The 8,627-nt window shown below is 38.0% G+C and overlaps 1 pseudogene; it reads left to right on the forward strand.

Annotated features, from left to right (window-relative positions):
* The first annotated feature begins 7,801 nt into the window (after nt 1–7,801).
* On the forward strand, nt 7,802–7,954 carry LOC129953437 (5.8S ribosomal RNA; annotated as a pseudogene).
* The last annotated feature ends 673 nt before the right edge of the window (nt 7,955–8,627 follow it).

The raw sequence follows: 8,627 nt of genomic DNA on the forward strand, positions 1-8,627 counted from the left end.
TATATGAAAAGAATTAAAAAAAAAGAAATATATTTATACGAATAAAAGAATTATAAAAGAATACAAATATAAAAAGATTTTTTTTTCTTTTAAAAAATTTGAACAGAAAAAATTTAATTTTTTTCTAAAACAAAAATTATAAAAGAACAATGAAGAAAAAGTATATATTCAAAGGAAATATATACAATAGAAAAAAAAATATTTTTTTTCTAAAATATATTACGTCCCATAAATATGAAATTACGTTCCTTACAAAATGTTTTACTTGTTGTACTTATTTTCTAAGTAAACGATTCTTTATTGAATTGGACATTCGCAACATAAACATTTAATATAAAAAGAAATATTTTAATAATATTATCATATTTCTTTAATAAAAATGACTTGATAAAATAAAACAAAAAAATTCTACTCCAAGCGGTGGATCACTCGGCTCATGGGTCGATGAAGAACGCAGCAAAATGTGCGTCTTCGTGTGAGCTGCAGGACACATGAACATCGACATTTTGAACGCATATCTCAGTCCATGCTGTTATGTACATTAATTATTTTTAAAGTGCTGCTTGGACTACGGTTGAGGGTTGTGAGGCTATGCTAAATAAGTATATGTTATATTATTGGATTTCGTAAAAGCTTCATAATATTAATTTACAAAGTATACCTTAAAAATATTATTTGAATCCAATTTCTGCCCAGTGCTCTCAACGTCAAAGTGGAGAAATTCAAGTAAGCGTGGCTAAACACCGGGAGTAACTATGACGAATAGGAAATTTATAACATACGTGGACGAACATTTGAGAGGAGTCAACACGCAGATTTCAACTCGTGCAGAACCGGTGTCAATACCAATCTACAGAGGAGTTAAACAAGGAGACCCCCTATCTCCAATCTTGTTTAATATCCTTCTCGATGAAATCTCTGGGATTGAACTATCACCGGGTCGGAGACTGCGCTGCCTCGCTTACGCGGATTATATTCTATTGTTTGCAAACTCCAAAGAAGACGCAGAGAGGATGCTGGGAGCAACAAACAAATTTCTCACCGAACGAGGCATGACTCTTAACCTAGGAAAGAACCAGATGATCCATCTTAAGACGGTCCCCATTAAAAAAAATTTACACCGTAACGCAGCCCGCAACACATGGTAACCTTGTCATTAAAGCCCAGCTGTTGAGGAGCAAATGCGATACCTAGGGAGCCAATTTACATCCAACGGCGAATCCAATATGAGCTTCTCTACATTACTGGTCGAACTACGACGCATAAAAAGAGCCCCCTTGAAGCCCCACCAGAAGTTGATCTCACTCCGCAACTATCTAATTCCACGCTATAAACCAGCCCTCCAAAAGCCCACCATCAGTAGGAAGACCCTTGAAGAGACGGACATTAAAATAAGAGCTTTCGTCCGATTAATATTACATCTACCTTCTCATAGCATTCTGTGGTTCAACGCAGTAATATTTTTCTTATAGTCTTCGTCTGTTTTGGTTTTTGTGTTTCTTTTATTTGCAATGGCTGGAAATTTCAGGGTAGATTATTGTAATATTCGTGGGCTTAGATCGAATTTTCTTTCTGTGTACTCCCATACTGCTTTAAACAGGCCAGCTGTATTGGCACTAAGTGAAACCCAAGTGGGTGAGGATTCCGATCCCACTGAATTCTTTATTCAAGGGTATAACTTGGTGCCATTATTCTTTTCCCACCATGGTCTCGCCATTTACATTGGGAATGATGTTGCTTATCAGTTTTTGCCACAATATGGTCCCTGCACAAATTCTTTTTTCAATTTTATGTGGTTTAAATTTTCCGTGAATAAGCAAATCATTCACTATTGCTTCCTTTATCGAAGCCCAAATCTAGACAGAGTATCAACTTCTCGTGAATTTGATGCTTTGTCTGATTCCATCCAAAGAATTGTTTCGTCCTATCCTCGCACTGAAATCGTTGTTACGGGCGATTTCAATGTACACAATTCTTCATGGCTTCAACATTCGGGCCAGTCAACACCAGAAGGAGTGTGTGCTGAGATCTTCGCTGAGTTAAACCACCTAACTCAGCTGGTCAACGAGCCCACTCGAATATCGGATGTGGTAGGTCGAGCAGAAAACACTCTTGACTTGTTTCTTACATCTGACCCTGGTAAGTACACTATTAGTGTCCTATCTCCTCTAGGCACATCTGACCATTGTGTCATATCAGCAAATTTCTCGTGTAAAAACTCTCCAGTTAAAGAAAGAGCTCCTAAGAGAACCGTTTGGCAATACGAGAAAGCCAACTGGGACGGTCTCAATAATTACTTTAGGATCTTTAACTGGTCACTATGCTTTCTCGATAGTGACGTTGACGCCAGCGCTGATATGATCACAAGTTTGATTCTCCTAGGAATGAGAACTTTTATCCCGAATAGGGTTAAAAGCATCAGACCTAAGGAAAACGCATGGTTCGATGCGAGCTGTAAAGAGGTTATTAGGGTTAAGAAGGTAAGTTTCCGTTGTTTTAAAGCCAATCCAACTGAGGAAAACCGGAATAAGTTCAAGCAAGCCAGGAAGGCCTGCAACGCCCATATTCGACGGACCAAATTTTTACATGACCAAAAATTACGGCAAAAAATACTGCAATGCCCCAAAGGCAGTAAAAATTTTTGGTCATTTGTAAAAAATATGAGGAATTCTTCCTCTTCCTCGGTTCCTACGCTCGTTGTGAATGACACTCCATTTGTTAGCTCCTTAGAGAAAGCAAACCTCTTTGCTAGGCAGTTCGCCGCCAATTCAACTCTGCCAGTGAGTGTTATGACTCCGCCTGTACTTGAGCGAGTTAATGATTCTATGGGGCAAATCTTTTTTGCACTCGTACCGTAGCGAGGGTCCTAAAAGATCTTAACATACACAAATCTGCTGGTCCGGATGGTATTCCCGCTATTGTTCTGAAGAGGTGTTCTTCATCGCTGGCAAAACCACTGCGTAAGCTTTTTCATCTGTCCTACTCCTCAGGTCTCGTTCCGAGCGGATGGAAAACCGCATTTGTCCAGCCTATTCCCAAAAAAGGCGAATCTTCCTCACCGTCTAATTATCGACCGATTGCACTTACGTCCCTTCTTTCCAAGGTCATGGAAACGCTGATTAATTATCAGCTCAAGAAATATCTTGAAGAACGGAAGCTTCTTAATGACCGACAGTATGGCTTTCGTAGCAATAGGTCCACTGGTGATCTCATGGTTCATCTCACCGAACAGTGGAACAAGTCTTTACATAGCTTTGGAGAAAGTAAGATTATTGCACTTGATATTTCAAAAGCATTTGATAGGGTTTGGCATCAGGCTCTCTTATCGAAAATGCGTGCTTTCGGTTTGCATGAATCCATCCTTCATTGGATTAGTAATTACCTTTCGAATCGTTCAATACAAGTTGTATTGGATGGATTCAAGTCTGAAACCCATAATATAAATGCTGGTGTGCCCCAGGGCTCTGTTCTATCTCCAACACTCTTTCTCATTTTTATTAATGATCTCCTGTCTGCAACATCTAATCCAATACATTGTTTCGCTGACGATAGTACTCTTAGCTTTTCATATTCGTTTTCAGATTCACACCCCTCTTCTTCGGATGTGGAACTGCAACGACAAAATATGATAAGCTCATTAAATTCCGACCTAAACAGCATTGTACAATGGGGAATAAGAAACCGACGCAATGCTGTCTTGTATCGTTAAAGCGAAATATACCCCCGCTGCCATTATCCATAAATGGCACTTGCATCGAGGAAACTGAACATCTGGATATTCTTGGTATGTGTATCACCAACCACCTTTTGTGGAACAATCACATACGCGATGTCGCCAAAAATGCCGCAAGATGTTTGGGTTTTCTAAGGCGATGCAAGAAGTTTTTCTCCCCCTCTGATCTGGCTGTTATTTACAAGTCTTATATACGTCCAAAGCTTGAGTATAACTCCCATATCTGGGCTGGTGCTCCTGCAACTTACTTAAGCCTCTTGGATAGTATTGAACGTAGAGCATTTAGATTGATTGGTGATATTACCATCATAAGATCATTTACGTCACTTGAACATCGTCGAAATGTTTCTTGTCTCACCCTGTTTTACCGTTATTTTAATGGTTTATGCTCTAGAGAAATAGCCAGCTGCATTCCTCCCCTTAAACAGTTCAACCGTAACACTCGCGCTTCTAGGAATGCTCATCAATATACCCTCGAGCCCATCTTCGGTCGTACTGTCAAGTATAGAGATTCGTTCTTTAGCCGTACTATGCGAATGTGGAATGCCTTACCACACTCTGTCTTTCCCAGCTATTGCAATATTCAGGAATTCAAAACCAATGTACACCGACATCTCCTTTCAACCCCTCTCTCCCTTTCCTAGTGCTCACACTGTGTCTACATAATAAGGGTAATATATCCCCTTGAGTGTGCGCTTATTATAAAAAAAAAAAAAAAATCACATACTCTATGCTCCAGTCTCAAAAGAGGGCTTTTCGAATGCCGCAGAAGGATCCCTGGTACGAAATAATATCCAATATAGTAAACAGCGGCCAAAGTTGGATACGGAGAATACGTGGAATGATACAGGCCAACAAAGCCACCTGTGGAGAAATAAAAAAGCAAAAGTTTAACTTAAATGCAAATTCAATTTTTATTAATTGCCAACTTAACATTTCAAGAGTGGATCGAGTAATAATGAATTTTTCTTAACCTAAATTTGAAACATGATCTCTGTACATGAGAATATGCAAGAAAAGAGAAAGAATGAACTTAAACAGAATGTCAAAAAAAAAGTTTTGTGTACGTTCAAGGCTAGAATAAATTGTAGCATGTTTAGATTATGTTATAATTAATTTTACTTTTTATATTCTTTAACACAACCAAAGCTGCATTTCTAGTATACCAGGCCACAAACTAGAAATTTCTCATTCCGGCAACGCAATACATCAAGTATCAAACCACCGTGCATGTATATCATTCATCTATAGTCCGGCACTGTATTGGTCTGGCGAAGACTATATAAAGGTAATACTACTCAGATACAGCCTCCTCCCAACTAGAGGAATTCCATCCAATCCACCATCTGAACGTCGCTGCCGAGGTCATTGTGAAAGAGTGGAAACTCTATGTCACGTACTACAGGCATGTCAAGCCTCACATTTGGAACGAATAACCAGACACAACTACGTACAGGAACGAATCGTGAATGCTGCGAGGGAGAAGGCCTAGACGATCGAGATCGAACTCCGGATCCGAGGTCAGGACGGGATCCTAAAGAAACCCGATATAATATTCACCAAAACCGACACCACAGTGGTATTTGACGTTGGAGTTCATTGGGAAGGATCCGAACCTCAGGGTTGAACTAGCAAAAAGTTAACAAATCGATTGTCATCTTATTAGTGACTTGAAGCAATTAATCATGTAAAAATAAAAATGATCGAAAATATTCTGTCTTTTTTCACGTACAAAAATCTTTTTCATATACAAAAAATGATTGAAAAAATAAATTTTTTCTCAATACGTAGAAGTGATCGAAAAATTGAAAAATTTTAAATAAAATATTCGTATCTATGAGGACGTCAGATTTTATTCAAGTCTTCACTCACTCGTGTTCAGAACGTATTTTAGGGGACCGCCATTTTTGTCAGAGGTTTTAAAACAAAATAAATTTGTATATGAAAATCACTGAATTCAAAGCAAAATTGTTCAATAGTGTTTTATAAAGAAAAACTATCGAAAATGGGTTTAAATGGAATATAGAAGACAGACAGGGCGAAGAGAAAATTTATTTTTCAACAAACAATTTTCTAAGTCCATTTAAAAATATCAAACAAATATTTTTCCACTCCCAGTTCGGGGAGGTAGTGACGAAAAATAACAATACAGGACTCATATTCTAGGCCCTGTTATTGGAATGAGTACAATTTAAATCCCTAACAAGGACCAATTGGAGGGCAAGTCTGGTGCCAGCAGCCGCGGTAATTCCAGCTCCAATAGCGTATATTAAAGTTGTTGCGGTTAAAACGTTCGTAGTTGAATTTGTGCTTCATACGGGTAGTACAACTACAATATTGGATTGTACATTACCTTATGTATGTAAGCGTATTACCGGTGGAGTTCTAATATATGATGGTCTTGATCATTATATATCAAATCAAATGGAAGGGACCTACAAATTTAGGCCAAATCGGAACGGCTAGTTTTTGAGAAAGCACTTTTTCATGACAAGAATTACTCTTGAAGGATTTGTCAATTCCTCGCAAGAGGCAGTACCCGCGAAAATTATTATTTTTTTTTTTAAATTAAGGTGGCACAGGCAGGGATTGAACCCAAGACCCCTTGCATGACAGTCCAACGCAGTAACCATAATGCCAAGGGTACTACTGATCATTATATACACCTCCTATTTAAACCTGCTTCAGTGCTCTTTACCGAGTGCTGTTGTAGGCCGGTACAATTACTTTGAACAAATAAGAGTGCTTAAAGCAGGCTCCAAATGCCTGAATATTTTGTGCATGGAATAATGAAATAAGACTTCTGATCTATCTTCATTGGTTTTTAGATCAAGAGGTAATGATTAATAGAAGCAGTTTGGGGGCATTAGTATTATGACGCGAGAGGTGAAATTCTTGGACCGTCGTAAGACTAACTTAAGCGAAAGCATTTGCCAAAGATGTTTTCATTAATCAAGAACGAAAGTTAGAGGTTCGAAGGCGATCAGATACCGCCCTAGTTCTAACCATAAACGATGGCAGCTAGCAATTGGGTGTAGCTACTTCCATGGCTCTCTCAGTCGCTACCCGGGAAACCAAAGCTTTTGGGCTCCCGGGGAAGTATGGTTGAAAAGCTAGCTTCTTAAATGGACAAATTGCGTCTAGCAATAATGAGATTGAGCAATAACAGGTCTGGAATGCCCTTAGATGTCCTGGGCTGCACGCGCGCTACAATGAACGTATCACCGTGTGTTTCCTAGACCGAGAGGTCCGGGTAAACCGCTGAACCACTTTCATGCTTGGGATTGTGAACTGAAACTGTTCACATGAACTTTGAATTCCCAGTAAGTGTAAGTCATTAACTCGTATTGATAACGTATCTGCCCTTTGTACACATCACCCGTTGCTACTACCGATTGAATTATTTAATGAGGTCTCCGGACGTGATCACTGTGACGCTAACGTATTACGGTTGTTTCGCAGAAGTTGACCAAACTTGATGGTTTAGAGGAAGTAAAAGCCGTAACAAGGTTTCCGTAGGTGAATCTGCGGAAGGATCATTAACGTGATTTTTCCAAATTATAAACTTTATTTTTTTCGAAAGAAAAAAATATTGAAAAAATATAAAACAAAAAAAGTATATAAATACAAAATGTATTATAAAAATACATTATATTAAAAGAATTTAAAAAAAATAATAAAATATATTTATAAGAAAAAAGAAAAAAAGAATAATAAAAGAATACAAATATAAAAAGATTTTTTTCTTTTAAAAAATTTGAACAGAAAAAAATTTACTTTTTCTAAACAAAAATTATAAAATAACAATGTAGAAAAAAGTATATATTCAAAGAAAATATATACAATAGAAAAAATTTATTTTTTTTTCTAAAATATATTACGTCCCATAAATATGAAATTGCGTCCCTTACAAAATGTTTTTCATGTTGTACTTATTTTCTAAGCAAACGGTTCTTCATTGAATTGGACATTCGCAACATAAACATCTAACATAAAAAAGAAATATTTTAATAATATTATCATATTTCTTTAATAAAAATGACTTGATAAAATAAAACAAAAAAATTCTACTCTAAGCGGTGGATCACTCGGCTCATGGGTCGATGAAGAACGCAGCAAAATGTGCGTCTTCGTGTGAGCTGCAGGACACATGAACATCGACATTTTGAACGCATATCGCAGTCCATGCTGTTATGTAATTTAATTAATTTTAAAGTGCTGCTTATACTACGGTTGAGGGTTGTATCAAATATTATTTGAATCCAATTTCTGTCCAGTGTTCTCAACGTCAAAGTGGAGAAATTCAAGTAAGCGCGGCTAAACGGCGGGAGTAACTATGACGAATAGGAAATTTATAACATACGTGGACGAACATTTGAGAGAAGTCAGCACGCAGATTTCAACCCGTGCAGAACCGGTGTCAATACCAATCTACAGAGGAGTTAAACAAGGAGACCCCCTATCTCCAATCTTGTTAAATATATCTCAATGAACTTATCTGACAACTTCACCAATTCTCTGGGATTGAACTATTGCCGGGTCGGAGACTGCGCTGCCTCGCTTACGCGGATTATATTCTATTGTTTGCAAACTCCAAAGAAGACACAGAGAGGATTTTGGGAGCAACAAACAAATTTCTCACCGAATGAGGAATGACTCTTAACCTAGGAAAGAACCAGATGATCCATCTTAAGACAGTCCCCATTAAAAAAAATTTACACCGTAACGCAGCCCGCAACACATGGTAACCTTGTCATTAAAGCCCAGCTGTTGAGGAGCAAATGCGATACCTAGGGAGCCAATTTACATCCAACGGCGAATCCAATATGAGCTTCTCTACATTACTGGTCGAACTACGACGCATAAAAAGAGCCCCCTTGAAGCCCCACCAGAA

The sequence above is a fragment of the Eupeodes corollae genome, chromosome X (assembly GCF_945859685.1).
Source record: "Eupeodes corollae chromosome X, idEupCoro1.1, whole genome shotgun sequence".
Lineage (NCBI taxonomy): Eukaryota > Metazoa > Arthropoda > Insecta > Diptera > Syrphidae > Eupeodes > Eupeodes corollae.